The sequence below is a fragment of the Bos indicus x Bos taurus genome, chromosome 23 (assembly GCF_003369695.1).
Source record: "Bos indicus x Bos taurus breed Angus x Brahman F1 hybrid chromosome 23, Bos_hybrid_MaternalHap_v2.0, whole genome shotgun sequence".
Lineage (NCBI taxonomy): Eukaryota > Metazoa > Chordata > Mammalia > Artiodactyla > Bovidae > Bos > Bos indicus x Bos taurus.
The window spans coordinates 496,793-512,745 of record NC_040098.1 but is presented as its reverse complement, the minus strand read 5'-3'; the positions used below and the strand labels follow the sequence as shown (position 1 = coordinate 512,745).

At 38.6% G+C, this 15,953-nt stretch overlaps 1 pseudogene; it reads left to right on the top strand.

Moving 5' to 3' along the window:
* Window positions 1–2,988: 2,988 nt before the first annotated feature.
* Window positions 2,989–3,915, top strand: LOC113882250 (annotated as a pseudogene).
* The last annotated feature ends 12,038 nt before the right edge of the window (window positions 3,916–15,953 follow it).

Here is a 15,953-nt window from a genome sequence, read left to right as displayed (position 1 = left end):
AAACTTCTTACTATCTTCATAAGTGGTTGACCTTAATGCCTTTAATCTATATTTGAATTTTCCAATGAGATTTTTCTGTTTATGATTTTTACATTGCTAGTTGTGGCCTTTTATTTTTTAATTGTTTTGCTTATAGAAGTCCCTTTAATATTTCTTATAAATCTAGTTTCATGGTGCTGAACTTTCTGAGCCTTTCCTTTCCTGTTAAACTTTTGATTTCTCATTAAAATCTAAATAAAAGCCTTGTCCAGTAGTTTGTTCTGGATTGTAGATTTTTCCCTTTCATTATTTTCAATAATTAGTTTTTTATATCTGAATTAATGATATAATGTTTATATATTTGACCAAACGACAAGGCAGAATGAAGCTGTAAATAAAAAGAATGTAAAACTTGTTCTGGAAAGTAGGCAAATACATAACAAACTAATCTTAAGTGAAACAAAAAAATTGGTCTCACATTTTGCTTTTGCCTGGCAATAGTCTCAGTATGGTTCTTAAGCTGTATTTTTTTCTTCATGTTACATCTTTCTGGGGCTTCCCTGGTAACTCAGTGGTAAAGAATCTGCCTGCAGTGCATGAGCCACAGGAGATGCAGGTTAGATCCCTGGGTCAGGATGACCCCCTGGGGGAGGGCATATCGACCCACTCCAGTATTTTGCCTGGAGAATCCCATGGACTGAGAAGCCCGACAGGGTCCATAGGGTCACAAAGAGTCAGACACAACTGAAGTGACTGAGCACACACATCTTTCTGACCCTAATTCTGTGATTTGGTTTAGTAGTACTTTTACACACAGATGTACTTTTAAAATTTACTGGAAAATCCCAGTGAATTTAATTAAGCAAGAATCAGTCTTGGACACATTCCAGTTCTAAGATTTAATGATAAATTTGGCTATAAGGGATAACATATCCAATATTGTTTTCCTCTAGTGGGAAAAAATGACGCCCTTTTAAAAACTGATATGTATATATATATATATATATATACATATATATATATATATATGTATATATATATATATATATAGCTCTTTGTTAGGCTTATTACAATACATTATTAAAACATTCATACACACAAGAAAGTCTCTAAAAATCTGAAGTCAAGCAGTCTGGCCCTACCAACATGATAGAGTGAGAAAGGCTGAACTATAGACTGTTTTTCTTTTCTTTTCTTTTTTTCTTCCTATTTTGAAGTTAATAAGAAAAGAAGTAATTAGAGATAAGTTTCCCTGGGAAATGGGTTGTTGCTATCTTCCTGTGTAAATGGAGGTTTTATTTGTCTTTTAGATAAATTATTCTAACATTGTAAGATTTTGTTTTTTTGCATGCACCTTGGAATAGCTTTCAAAAAATCTGTAATGTAAATAGAAGCATTCTTATGAATAACCAGAAAAAATCATTGAGGAAATGAACAGGTAACTGAGTGAAATAAAATATTTCCTCAAGTAAAAATGCAATCTAGCTCCCTCGGTTGCCAAACTAGATGAAGACGAATTCTGGGTGTTTGTGAATAACTGAAAGAGTCTTACTTCATAGTGTAAATTTCCTCAAGGTAAGACTAAGGAAATGGTGGGAAACAGGATTCACAATTTTGTTTCTTTCTTTTGTTGTGTTAAAATTAAGTCATTTTGAAATAAAGCATATGTAGGTTCCAATTCTAGTTTTACTACTTAAAATGTGTCATTAAGACAATTAATAAGATATTCTTAGGCTCAGCTTCATCAATGATAAAATAGTGATTATAGTATACTTCTTAGTGTAATGTCAACTGTGGCACATTAAATTGTGAGAGCAAGATTAGAAGTCACTATAAGGGTTCTGCAGAGAAGGCAATGGCAACCCATTCCAGTACTCTTGCCTGGAAAATCCCATGGACAGAGGAGCCTGGTAGGCTGCAGTCCATGGGGTTGTATAGAATCAGACACGACTGAAGTGACTTAGCAGCAGCAGCAGCAATATAAGGGTTCTGAGGAATTGAGTGACATAACTGAAAGAAGTTTTAAAAAGTATAATTTGAGATGTTTCAGGAGAACACATTGTTGGAGGCCAGAAGAAGAGTGGAGAGACATGTCAGGAGGCTATTGCAGTGGACCAGGAAGAAAATGAGGGATAAGGAATGACCAAATTTGTGATATATTTTGAAAATAGGGGCAGGAGACTTTGACAAAAATCAAAATATGGAAATAAAAAGGAAGTGAAGAACTCAAGTGATATTTTCTGTAAGAGCGGTTCCATTGAAGGTGGTACCATTTAATGAGATGGGAAACACCTCTTTATTGTGGAAAATTAAACATTTTTGTTATATATACTAAACTGATATCCAACTACTGATGTCCAAAATTGGAGATATAGCATACCATAATTTGATAATGTGTGTAGAGGTTGGGGCTGAGACAACACTGGATGGCACCAGTATTTATTGGTCAGGAAATGAAGAGCATCCTGCTAATGACCCTCAGAAAGGCATTTCAGCGAGTCCTTTAACAGTCCAGGGCAGAGCTTCAGCTATTCTCACTGAGTGTGTGAATTACCTTATGTGGTTCTCAAGTATGAAAGCTTTATAACACTATAAGTGATGTATCTTTCCATCACATTTTCTTCCCATCTTTTCTCATTCTTTGTTTTCCCTTTAAAACTCAGCAAAAGTGTTGTTTCCTCTAGGAAGCCCTTTATGATTCCAGTTTACCTGATATATTCCTACACAGTGATCTCTAGCATCATATGAATATTCTTAAAATGGCACGCATTATATCAGTATGAAATTTTTCATCCTGTCATATATTACTAAGGGCAGAGAACTATGCCTTCTTCAACTTGGTAATCACAATATCTATGATGTATTTGACACTAATAAATTCTTACACATTCTTTTAATTGAATGAATAAATAAAAGATTAAATTTATAATGTATATAAAAATTTTCCTCCTTTTCTTTGTAGGTAAGCAGCTTCTAATAAGTGAAGAAGTCAGTTTCTGTACAGACTAGATGGAACCAGGAAGCAATATAACTTATTTTATCTTCCTGGGCCTCACACAGAACCCAAAGGAGCAGAAAGTCCTTTCTGTTCTGTTCTTATTTTTCTTCATTTTAACCATGGTTGGCAACATTCTCATTGTACTGACCGTAACTGTCAGTAAGACCCTGAACTCACCTATGTATTTCTTTCTTGCTAGTTTGCCATTTTTAGACCTAATTTATTCCTCTTCTATCTCCTCCAGGTTGATTTCAGATTTGTTCTTTGGGAAAAAATACCATATCCTTTAAATCTTGCAAGACTCAGCTGTTTATGGAGCACTTTTTTGGTGGATCAGAGTTAATCCTTCTGTTGGTGATGGCCTACGACTGCTATGCGGCACTCTGTAAGCACTTGCATTATTTAGTGATCATGAGACAAGGGGTGTGTGTTGTGCTGCTGCTGGTGTCCTGGGTTGGACGTTGTCTACACTCAGTAACTCAACTTATCACTATTTATGGGCTCCCTTTCTGTGGTCCCAATGTCATTGATCACTTTACACGTGACGTATTTCCATTACTGAAATTGGTCTGTACTGACACCTATGTCATTGGTATCCTAGTTGTGGCCAATGGAGGACTGATGTGTATTATAGTGTTTCTGTTCTTATCTGTCTCCTATGGAGTCATCCTTCATTCTCCAAAAAACCTGAGTCAGGAAGGAGGTGGAAAGCCCTCCAAACCTGTGGTTCCCACGTCACTGTGGTTGTCTGTTTCTTTGTTCCCTGTATTTTCATGTATGCAAGACCTGTTAAGACCTTCTCCATTAACAAATCGTTGAGTGTGTTTTATACAGTCATAACCCCCATGCTTAATCTATTAATCTACAGCCTAAGAAATTCTGAGTTGACTAATGTTATGAAGAAGCTCTGGAGAAGAAAAAGGCAAATCAAGTTTTAAATATGTGCATTATCCTTCATGAAGTAACAAATTAAGCAATAGGGCCAATCTATTTGGAATGTAAATATCATCATAAGTGCACCTTTTCTTTTTTTTCTCAAGAAATTAAGATAATTATAATAAAGGATGAATTCTAAGTTTGTGCTATTAATAACAATTCCTTGCTATAATGTAAACTTCATAACATCTGGTTTAACATTACACTTAAATGGATGAATGCATTTACAGTAGGGTGTCAGTAACTAACATGTAGCACATTAGCTAATGAAATTATTTTAGAATTATCCTAATTTTAAATTAAATTTGTATTTACTTTTGTCACTTTCTTATTGTTAGTTTGATTTTAGTTCAGAACCTTTCCTATTTATTGTTTTTAGGGTATTACTTAAAATATTTAATGCTATATAGACCTTCTTTCAGAGAAGGAAATGGCACCCCACTCCAGTACTCTTGCCTGGAAAATCCCATGGAAGGCAGAGCCTGGAAGGTTGAAGTCCATGGGGTCACTGAGGGTCGGACACGACTGAGCAACTTCATTTTCACTTTTCACTTTCATGCATTGGAAAGGGAATGGCAATCCACTCCAGTGTTCTTGCCTGGAGAATCCCAGGGACGGGGGAGCCTGGTGGGCTGCCATCTATGGGGTTGCACAGAGTCAGACACGACTGAAGTGGCTTAGCAGTAGCAGTTATGAGTATGTTGTATTTATGTATACATTTGTATCTCTATATAGAAAAACCACTAAACTATTCAGGTATGACCTAAATCAAATCCCTTATGATTATACAGTGGAAGTGAGAAATAGATTTAAGGGCCTAGATCTGATAGACAGAGTGCCTGATGAACTATGGAATGAAGTTCGTGACATTGTACAGGAGACAGGGATCAAGACCATCCCCATGGAAAAGAAATGCAAAAAAGCAAAATGGCTGTCTGGGGAGGCCTTAAAAATAGCTGTGAAAAGAAGAGAAGCAAAAAGCAAAGGAGAAAAGGAAAGATATAAACATCTGAATGCAGAGTTCCAAAGAAGAGCACAAAGAGATAAGGAAGCCTTCTTCAGTGATCAATGCAAAGAAATAGAGGAAAACAACAGAATGGGAAAGACTAGAGATCTCTTGAAGAAACTTAGAGATACCAAGGGAAGATTTCATGCAAAGATGGGCTCGATAAAGGACAGAAATGGTATGGACCTAACAGAAGCAGAAACTATTAAGAAGAGGTGGCAAGAATACACAGAAGAACTGTACAAAAAAATCTGCATGACGCAGATAATCACGATGGTGTGATCACTGACCTAGAGCCAGACATCCTGGAATGTGAAGTCAAGAGGGCCTTAGAAAGCATCACTACGAACAAAGCTAGTGGAGGTGATGGAATTCCAGTTGAGCTATTTCAAATCCTGAAAGATTATGCTGTGAAAGTGCTACACTAAATATGCCCAGAAAATTTGGAAAAGTCAGCAGTGGCCACAGGACTGGAAAAGGTCAGTTTTCATTCCAATACCAAAGAAAGGCAATGCCAAAGAATGCTCAGACTACCACACAATTGCACTCATCTCACATGCTAGTAAAGTAATGCTCAAAATTCTCCAAGCCAGGCTTCAGCAATACATGAACTGTGGACTTCCAGATGTTCAAGCTGGTTTTAGAAAAGGCAGAGGAACCAGAAACCAAATTGCCAACATCTGCTGGATCATGGAAAAAGCAAAAAAGTTCCAGAAAAACATATCTTTCTGCTTTATTGACTATGCCAAAGCCTTTGACTGTGTGGATCACAATAAACTGTGGAAAATTCTGAAAGAGATGGGAGTACCAGACCACCTGACCTGCCTCTTGAGAAAGTTGTATGCAGGTCAGGAAGCAACAGTTAGAACTGGACATGGAACAACAGACTGGCTCCAAATAGGAAAAGGAGTACATCAAGGCTGTATATTGTCACCATGCTTATTTAACTTATATGCAGAGTACATCATGAGAAGCGCTGGACTGGAATAAACACAAGCTGGAAAGAAGATTGCTGGGAGAAATATCAATAACCTCAGATATGCAGATGACACCACTCTTATTGCAGAAAGTGAAGAGGAACTAAAAAGCCTTTTGATGAAAGTAAAAGTGAAGAGTGAAAAAGTTGGCTTCAAGCTCAACATTCAGAAAACGAAGATCATGGCATCTGGTCCCATCACTTCATGGCAAATAGATGGGGAAACAGTGGAAACAGTGTCAGACTTTATTTTTCTGGGCTCCAAAATCAATGCAGATGGTGACTTCAGGCATGAAAGTAAAAGACATTTACTCTTTGGAAGGAAAGTTATGACCAACCTAGATAGCATATTCAAAAGCAGAGACATTACTTTGCCAACAAAGGTCCGTCTAGTCAAGGCTATGGTTTTTCCTGTGGTCATGTATGGATGTGAGAGTTGGACTGTGAAGAAAGCTGAGCGCTGAAGAATTGATGGTTTTGAACTGTGGTGTTGGAAAAGACTCTTGAGAGTCCCTTGGACTGCAAGGAAATCCAACCAGTCCATTCTGAAGGAGATCAACCCTGGGATTTCTTTGGAAGTAGTGATGCTAAAGCTCAAACTTCAGTACTTTGGCCACCTCATGTGAAGTGTTGACTCATTGGAAAAGACTCTGATGCTGGGAGGGATTGGGGGCAGGAGGAGAAGGGGACGACAGAGGAAGATATGCCTGGATGGCATCACTGACTCGATGGACATGAATCTGAGTGAACTCCGGGACTTGGTGATGGATAGGGAAGCCTGACGTGCTGTGATTCATGTGGTCACAAAGGGTCGGACTCAACTGAGCGACTGAACTGAACTGAACTGATAGACATTACATTAATCTACTATAACATTATCTGGAGACAAATAATATAGTTTTATTATTAATGCCATCAATAAAAGTCTATGAATGAAGGATTGAATGGATGCAAATTAAAATTGGATGATTTTTACCTTAAAATTTGGTTACTATGTATACAATAATGACAGTGTTGGTTAATTTGTGGGAAAATTACTCTTTAGTACACTACTTTTGGGGATAAAAGATGCTTCACGGATTTGATAACAAAGCTACAGAATCTATCAAATTTAAACATGTGCATATTTTTTGTTTATTTCTCTTGGTGATATAGATTTCTCCAAGAGAAACAAGTAAAGATGTCTGTAAGTAATGTTCATTGTTGCACTATATGTAAGGAGGAATAGTAGAAATAAAATAAATTTCAAGCAAAAATGTCCTGGTTAAAGGAATTGTGTTGTAAACATAAAAGGGAATGCTGCGTCACTTCAATCGTGTCTGACTCTGACCCCAGATACAGCAGCCCACCAGTCTCCACCGTCCCTGGGATTCTCCAGGCAAGAACACTGGAGTGGGTTGCCATTTCCTTCTCCAATAAAAGGGAATAATAGGTCGCAATTAAAATGAAGAAAACTTAATAAATAATGACAAAAAGTGACCACACAAACTTTAATCAAAATTTCAAGTATATTATAATATTTTATGTGCCTCCATATAGAGTAAAACCTGTAAATGATAGTACATAGGTCTACACACAAAAGCACATCTAAAGAGTGTGCACTAACTTGTTAATAGAGTGTTGTTTGAGTGTTTATGGTTGGGAGAGGTCCTTTGACTTTAAACTTTCTTTTACTCTGTGTATATAAATTGTTTCCACAGTCCATGTTACTATAAAACTCTAATTGTAAAACATAGGCAGAATACTATTGCAAGATCTTTTTTTGAGCCACCAGGTATAGTAATGAACAATAAAACATAAATTAAAAAGTGGAATCTAGTTAAACTAAAAAACTTTCACATAAAAGGAAACTGTAAGTAAAAAAAAGACAGCTCTCAGAATGGGAGAAAATATTTGCAAACTAACTAATCAAACAAGGAATCAATCTCCAAAATAAGCAAATAGCTCCTATAGTTCAATATCAAAATAAATTAACAACCCAGTCAACAAATGGGTTCAGTTCAGGCGCTCAGTCCTGTCAGACTCTCCGACCCCATGGACTGCAGCACACCAGGCCTCCGTGTCCATCACCAACTGCTGGAGCTTGCTTCAACTCATGTCCACCGAGTCAGTGATGCCATCCAACCATCTCATCCTCTGTCAGCCCCTTCTTTTCCTGCCTTCAATCTTTCCCAGCATCGGGGTCTTTTCCAAGGAGTCAGTTCTTTGCATCAGGTGGCCAAAGTATTGGAGTTTCAGTTTCAACATCAGTCCTTCCAATGAATACCCAGGACTGATCTCCTTTAGAATGGACTGGTTGGATCTCCTTGCAGTACAAGGGACTCTCAAGACTCTTCTCCAACAACACAGTTCAAAAGCATCAATTCTTTGATTCCCAGCCTTCTTTATAGTCCAGCTCTCAGATCCATACATGACTGCTGGAAAAACAATACCTTGACTAAATGGACCTTTGTCAGCAAAGTCAGGTCTCTGGTTTTTAATATACTGTCTAGGTTGGGCATAGCTTTTCTTCCAAGGAGCAAGCATCTTTTAATTTCATGGCTGCAGTCACCATCTGCAGTGATTTTGGAGCCCCCCCAAAAATAAAACCTGTCACTGTTTCCATTGTTTCCCCATCTATTTGCCATGAAGTGATGGGACCAGATGCCATGATCTTCATTTTCTGAATGTTGAGCTTTAAGCCATAGTTTTCACTCTCCACTTTCACTTTCATCAAGAGGCTTTTTTGTTCCTCTTCACTTTCTGCCATAACGGTGGTGCCACCTGTATATCTGAGGTTATTGATATTTCTCCCAGCAATCTTCATTCCAGATTGTGCTTCTTCCAGTCCAGTGTTTCTCATGATGTACTCTGCATATAAGTTAAAAAAGCATGGTGACAATATACAGCCTTGCATACTCCTTTTCCTATTTGGAACCAGTCTGTTGTTCCATGTCCAGTTCTAACTGCTGCTTCCTGACCTGCATACAGAATTCTCAAGAGGCAGGTCAGGTGGTCTGGTATTCCCATCTCTTTCAGAATTATCCACAGTTTATTGTGATTCACACAGTCAAAGGCTTTGGCTTAGTCAATAAAGCAGAAAGAGATGTTTTTCTGGAACTCTCTTGCCTTTTCCATGATCCAGCAGATGTTGGCAATTTGGTCTCTGGTTCCTTTGCCTTTTCTAAAACCAGCTTGAACATCTGGAAGTTCATGGTTCATGTATTGCTGAAGCCTGGCTTGGAGAATATTGAGCATTACTTTACTAGTAATTGCACTAGATGAGTGCAAATTGTGCAGTAGTCTGAGCATTCTTTGGCATTGCCTTTCTTTGGTATTGGAATGAAAACTGACTTTTCCAGTCCTGTGGCCACTGCTGAGTTTTCCAAATTTGCTGGCATATTGAGTGCAACACTTTCACAGCATCATCTTTCAGGATTTGAAATAGCTCCACTGGAATTCCATCACCTCCACTCGCTTTGTTCGTAGTGATGCTGTCTAAGGCCCACTTGACTTCACATTCCAGGATGTCTGGCTCTAGGTCAGTGATCACACCATCGTGATTATCTGGGTTGTGAAGATCTTTTTTGATCAGTTTTTCTGTGTATTCTTGCCACCTCTTCTTAATATCTTCTGCTTCTGTTAGGTCCATACCATTTCTGTCCTTTATCGAGCCCATCTTTGCATGAAATGTTCCCTTGGTCTTACAAATAGCTGTGGAAAGAAGAGAAGCAAAAAGCAAAGGAGCAAAGGAAAGATTTATATATATCAGATTTATATAAATATTTTTTATATATCATCTGAATGCAGAGTTCCAAAGAATAGCAGGAAGAGATAAGAAAGCCTTCCTCAGAGATCAATGTAAGAAATAGAGGAAAAAAACAGAAAGGGAAAGACTAGAGATCTCTTCAAGAAACTTATAGATACCAAGGGAATATTTCATGCAAAGATGGGCTCGATAAGGGACAGAAATGGTATGGACCTAACAAAAGCAGAAGATATTAAGAAGAGGTGGCAAGAATACACAGATGAACTGTACCAAAAAGATATTCATGACCCAGATAATCATGATGGTGTGGTCACTCCCCTAGAGCCAGACATCCTGGAATGTGAAGTCAAGTGGGCCTTAGAAAGCATCACTATGAACAAAGCTAGTGGAGGTAATGGAATTCCAGTGGAGCTATTTCAAATCCTGAAAGATTATGCTGTGAAAGTGTTGCACTCAATATGCCAGCCAATTTGGAAAACTCAGCAGTGACCACAGGACTGGAAAAGGTCAGTTTTCATTCCAATCCCAAAGAAAGGCAATGCCAAAGAATGCTCAAACTACCACACACTTGCACTCATCTCACATGCTAGTAAAGTAATGCTCAAAATTCTCCAAGCCAGGCTTCAGCAGTATGTGAACCGTGAACTTCCAGATGTTTAAGCTCGTTTTAGAAAAGGCAGAGGAACCAGAGACCAAATTGCCAACATCTCCTGGATCATGGAAAAAGCAACAGAGTTCCAGAAAAACATATCTTTCTGCTTTATTGACTAAGCCAAAGCCTTTGACTGTGTGAATCACAATAAACTGTGGAAAATTCTGAAAGAGGTGGGAATACCAAACCACCTGACCTGCCTCTTGAGAAAGTTGTATGCAGGTCAGGAAGCAACAGTTAGAACTGGACATGGAACAACAGACTGGTTCCAAATAGGAAAAGGAGTATGTGAAGGCTGTATATCGTCACCATGCTTATTTAACTTATATGCAGAGTACATCATGACAAACGATGGACTCAAAGAAACACAAGCTGGAATGAAGATTGCCGGGAGAAATATCAATAACCTCAGATATGCGGATGACACCACCCTTATGGCAGAAAGTGAAGAGGTACTAAAAAGCCTCTTGATGAAAGTGAAAGTGGAGAGTGAAAAAGTTGGCTTCAAGCTCAACATTCAGAAAACGAAGATCATGGCATCTGGTCCCATCACTTCATGGGAAATAGATGGGGAAATAGTGGAAACAGTGTCAGACTTTATTCTTTTGGGCTCCAAAATCACTGCAGATGGTGACTGCAGCCATGAAATTAAAAGACGTTTACTCCTTGGAAGAAAAGTTATGACCAACCTAGATAGCATATTCCGAAGCAGAGACATTACTTTGCCAACAAAGGTCTGTCTAGTCAAGGCTATGGTTTTTCCAGTGGTCATGTATGGATGTGAGAGTTGGGCTGTGAAGACAGCTGAGCACTGAAGAATTGATGCTTTTGAAGTGTGGTGTTGGAGAAGACTCTTGAGAGTCCCTTGGACTGCAAGGAAATCCAACCGGTCCATTCTGAAGGAGATCAACCCTGGGATTTCTTTGGATGGAATGATGCTAAAGCTGAAACTCCAGTACTTTGGCCACCTCATGCAAAGGGTTGCCTCATTGGAAAAGACTCTGATGCTGAGAGGAATTGGGGGCAGGAGGAGGAGGGGACGATAGAGGATATGACGGCTGGATGGCATCACTGACTTGATGGACGTGAGTCTGAGTGAACTCCAGGGGTTGGTGATGAACAGGTAGGCCTGGCGTGCTGCAATTCATGGGGTTGTAAAGAGTCGGACATGACTGAGTGACTGAACTGAACTGAACTGATAGTGTTTTCTATACTGGCTGAAATAATTTGCATTCTTATCAGCAGTATAGAAGGGAAAATACCTTTTTATTTTGGAAAAATTTAAATGTAGGTTTATAAATAGTAGATTGATAACCAATTACAGATGTCAAAAATTGGAAATGTTGCTTATACAAGTTTGAAAATTAAAGTAGAGTTATAGCTGCAGACACAAAATTTGACTAATGAAACATTTGCTCGTCAGGAAAAGGAGGAATGTCCAACTAAGAGCCCTCAGAAAGAAGTTTCAGAGTTCTCAGACAATTAAGGGCAGTGACCATCTATTCATAGTTTGATCTACTCACACTGAATGTGTAAAGTAGCTTGTGTGGATCTCAATATTACATCTTTGTGATATAATATCACATCTTTTCATGGAATTCCTTTTCTATTTTCCTGTTCTTTCTCTATTTCTTTAAAACTCAGCTAAAGCTGATTTCTCAAAGAAGCTTTCCCTGATTTAAGATTGATTGATTTTTTTTATACTATTACATTTGCATTTTGTGAATATTCTTTTTTTGTTTTACTTTTTATTTTTTTAAAATATACATTTATTTATTTTAATTAGAGGTTAATTACTTTACAATATTGTATTGGTTTTGGCATACATCAAGATGCATCCCTCACAGGTATACACTTGTTCCCCATCCAGAACCCCCCTCCCTCCTCCCTCCCCGTACTATCCCTCTGGGCCGTCCCAGTGCACCAGCCCCAAGCAACCAGTATCACGCATCGAACTTGGACTGGTGATTCATTTCATATATGATATTATACATGTTTCAATGCCATTCTCCCAAATCACCCCACCCTCACCCTCTCCCACAGAGTCCAAAAGATTGTTCTATACATCTGTGTTTCTTTTACTCTCTCACATACAGGGTTGTCATTACCATCTTTCTAAATTTCATATATATGCATTAGCATACTATTTTTATGTTTTTCTTTGTGGCTTACTTCCCTCTGTATAATAGGCTCCAGTTTCATCCACCTCATTAGAACTGATTCAAATGTATTCTTTTTAATGGCTGAGTAATACTCCATTGTGTATATGTACCACAGCTCTCTTATACATTCATCTGCTGATGCACATCTAGGTTGCTTCCATGTCCTGGCTATTATAAACAGTGCTGCGATAAACATTGTGGTACACATCTCTCTTTCAATTCTGGTTTTCTCGGTGTGTATGCCCAGCAGTGGGAATCCTGGATCATAAGGCAGTTCTATTTCCAGTTTTTTAAGGAATCTCCACACTGTTCTCCATAGTGGCTGTACTAGTTTGCATTCCCACCAATAGTGTAAGAGGCTTCCCTTTTCTCCACAACCTCTCCAGCATTTATTATTTGTAGGCTTTTGGATCACAGCCATTCTGACTGGCGTGAAATGGTAACTCATTGTGGTTTTGATTTGCATTTCTCTGATAATGAGTGATGTTGAGCATCTTTCCATGTGTTTGTTAGCCATCTGTATGTCTTCTTTAGAGAGATGTCTGTTTAGTTCTTTGGCCCATTTTTTGATTGGGTCATTTATTTTTCTGGAATTGAGCTGCTTGTATATTTTTGAGATTAGTTGTTTGTCAGTTGCTTCATTTGCTATTATTTTCTCCCATTCTGAAGGCTGTCTTTTCACCTTGCTAATAGTTTCCTTTGTTGTGCAGAAGCTTTTAAGTTTAATTAGGTACCATTTGTTTATTTTTGCTTTTATTTCCAACATTCTTGGAGGTGGGTCATAGAGGATCCTGCTGTGATGTATGTCGGAGAGTGTTTTGCCTATGTTCTCCTCTAGGAGTTTTATAGTTCCTGGTCTTACACTTAGATCTTTAATCCATTTTGAGTTTATTTTTGTGTATGGTGTTAGAAAGTGTTCTAGTTTCATTCTTTTACAAGTGGTTGACAAGTTCTCCCAGCACCAATTGTTAAAGAGATTGTCTAATCCATTGTATATTCTTGCCTCCTGTATCAAAGATAAAGTGTCCATAGGTTCGTGGATTTATCTCTGGGCTTTCTACTTTGTTCCATTGATCTATATTTCTGTCTTTGTGCCAGAACCATAATGATGGCACTTATTACATGCGTCTGGAATTGTCTGATCTCTCATTATGCATCATAGCACTGAGGGAAGGAAACTGTACCTTATTTGATTTGATAATTAAAATGTCCATAACACATTGGACACAAATAGATACTCCATCAGTTCAGTTCAGTTCAGTCTCTCAGTTGTGTCCGACTTTGCAAACTCATGAATTGCAGCACACCAGGCCTCCCTGTCCATCACTGACTCCCAGAGTTCACTCAAACTCACGTCCATCGAGTGGGTGATGTCAACCAGCCATCTTATACTCTGTTGTCCCCTTCTCCTCCTGTCCCCAATCCCTTCCAGCATCAGAGTCTTTTCCAATGAGTCAATTCTTTGCATCAGGTGGCCAAAGTACTGGAGTTTCAGATTTAGCATCGTTCTTTCCAAAGAACACCCAGGACTGATGTCCTTTAGAATGGACTGGTGGAATCTCCTTGCAGTCTAAGGGACTCTTAAGAGTCTTCTCCAACACCACAGTTCAAAAACATCAATTCTTTGGTGCTCAGCATTCTTCACAGTCCAACTCGCACATCCATACATGACCACTGGAAGTACCATAGCCTTGACTAGATGTACCTTTGTTGGCAAAATAATGTCTCTGCCTTTTAATATGCTGTCTAGGTTTGTCATAACTTTCCTTCCAAGGAGTAATCATCTTTTAATTTCATGGCTGCAGTCCCCATCTGTAGTGATTTTGGAGCCCAGAAAAATAAAGTCTGACACTGTTTCCCCATCTATTTCCCATCCAATGTTTCCCCATCTATTTCCCATCTATTTCCCATGAAGTGATGGGACCAGATACCATGATCTTGGTTTTCTGAATGTTGAGCTTTAAGCCAACGTTTTCACTCTCCTCTTTCATTTTCATCAAGAGGCTTTTTAGTTCCTCTTCACTTTCTGTCGTAAGGGTGGTGTCATCTGTATATCTGAGATTATTGATATTTCTCCCAGCAATCTTGATTCCAGCTTGTGCTTCTTCCAGCCCAGCATTTCTCATGATGTACTCTGCATAGAAGTTAAATAAGCATGGTGGCAATATACAGTCTTGACGTACTCCTTTTCCTATTTGGAACCAGTCTGTTGTTCCATGTTCAGTTCTAACTGTTGCTTCCTGACCTGCATACAAATTTCTCAAGATAGGTCAGGTGGTCTGGTATTCCCATTTCTTTCAGAATTTTCCACAGTTTATTGTGGCACAGTCGAAGGCTTTGGCATAGTCAATAAAGCAGAAAAGGATGTTTTTCTGGAACTCTTTTGCTTTTTAGGTGATCCACTGCATGTTGGAAATTTGATCTCTGGTTCCTCTCCCTTGTTTAAAACCAGCTTGAACATCTGGAAGTTCACCGTTCATGTATTGCTGAAGCATAGCTTGGAGAATTTTGAACGTTACTTTACTAGCATGTGAGATGAGTGCAATTGTGTGGTAGTTTGAGAATTCTTTGGCATTGCCTTTCTTTGGGATTGGAATGAAAACGCATTTTTCACTCCTGTGGCCACTGCTGACTTTTCCAAATTTGCTGGCATATTGAGTGCAACACTTTCACAGCATCATCTTTCAGGATTTGAAATAGCTCAACTGGAATTCCATCACCTCCACTAGCTTTGTTCATAATGATGCTTTCTAAGGCCCACTTGACTTCACATTCCAGGATGTCTGGCTCTAGGTCAGTGATCACACCATCGTGATTATATGGGTCATGAAGATCTTTTTTGTACAATTCTTCTGTGTATTCTTGCCCCTTCTTCTCTTCTGCTTCTGTTAGGTCCATACCATTTCTGTCCTTTACCGAGCCCATCTTTGCATGAAATGTTCCCTTGGTATCTCTAATTTTCTTGAAGAGATCTCTAGTCTTTCCCATTCTGTTGTTTTCCTCTATTTCTTTGCATTGATCGCTGAGGAAGGCTTTTTTATCTCTTCTTGCTATTCTTTGGAACTCTGCATTCAGATGTTTATATCTTTCCTTTTCTCCTTTGCTTTTTGCTTCTCTTCTTTTCACAGCTATTTGTAAGGCCTCCCCAGACAGTCATTTTGCTTTTTTGCTTTTCTTTTCCATGGGGATGGTCTTGATCCCTGTCTCCTATACAATGTCATGAACCTCCATCTATAGTTCTTTAGGCATTCTATCTGTCAGATCTTGCTCCTTTAATCTATTTCTCACTTCCATGGTATAGTCATAAGGAGTTTTATTTAGATCATTCCTGAATGATATAGTGGTTTTCCCTACTTTCTTCAATTTCAGTCTGAATTTGGCAATAAGGAGTTCATGATCTGAGCCACAGTCAGATCCTCGTCTTGTTTTTGGTGACTGTATAGAGCTTCTCCATCTTTGGCTGCAAAAAATATAATCAATCTGATTTCGGTGTTGA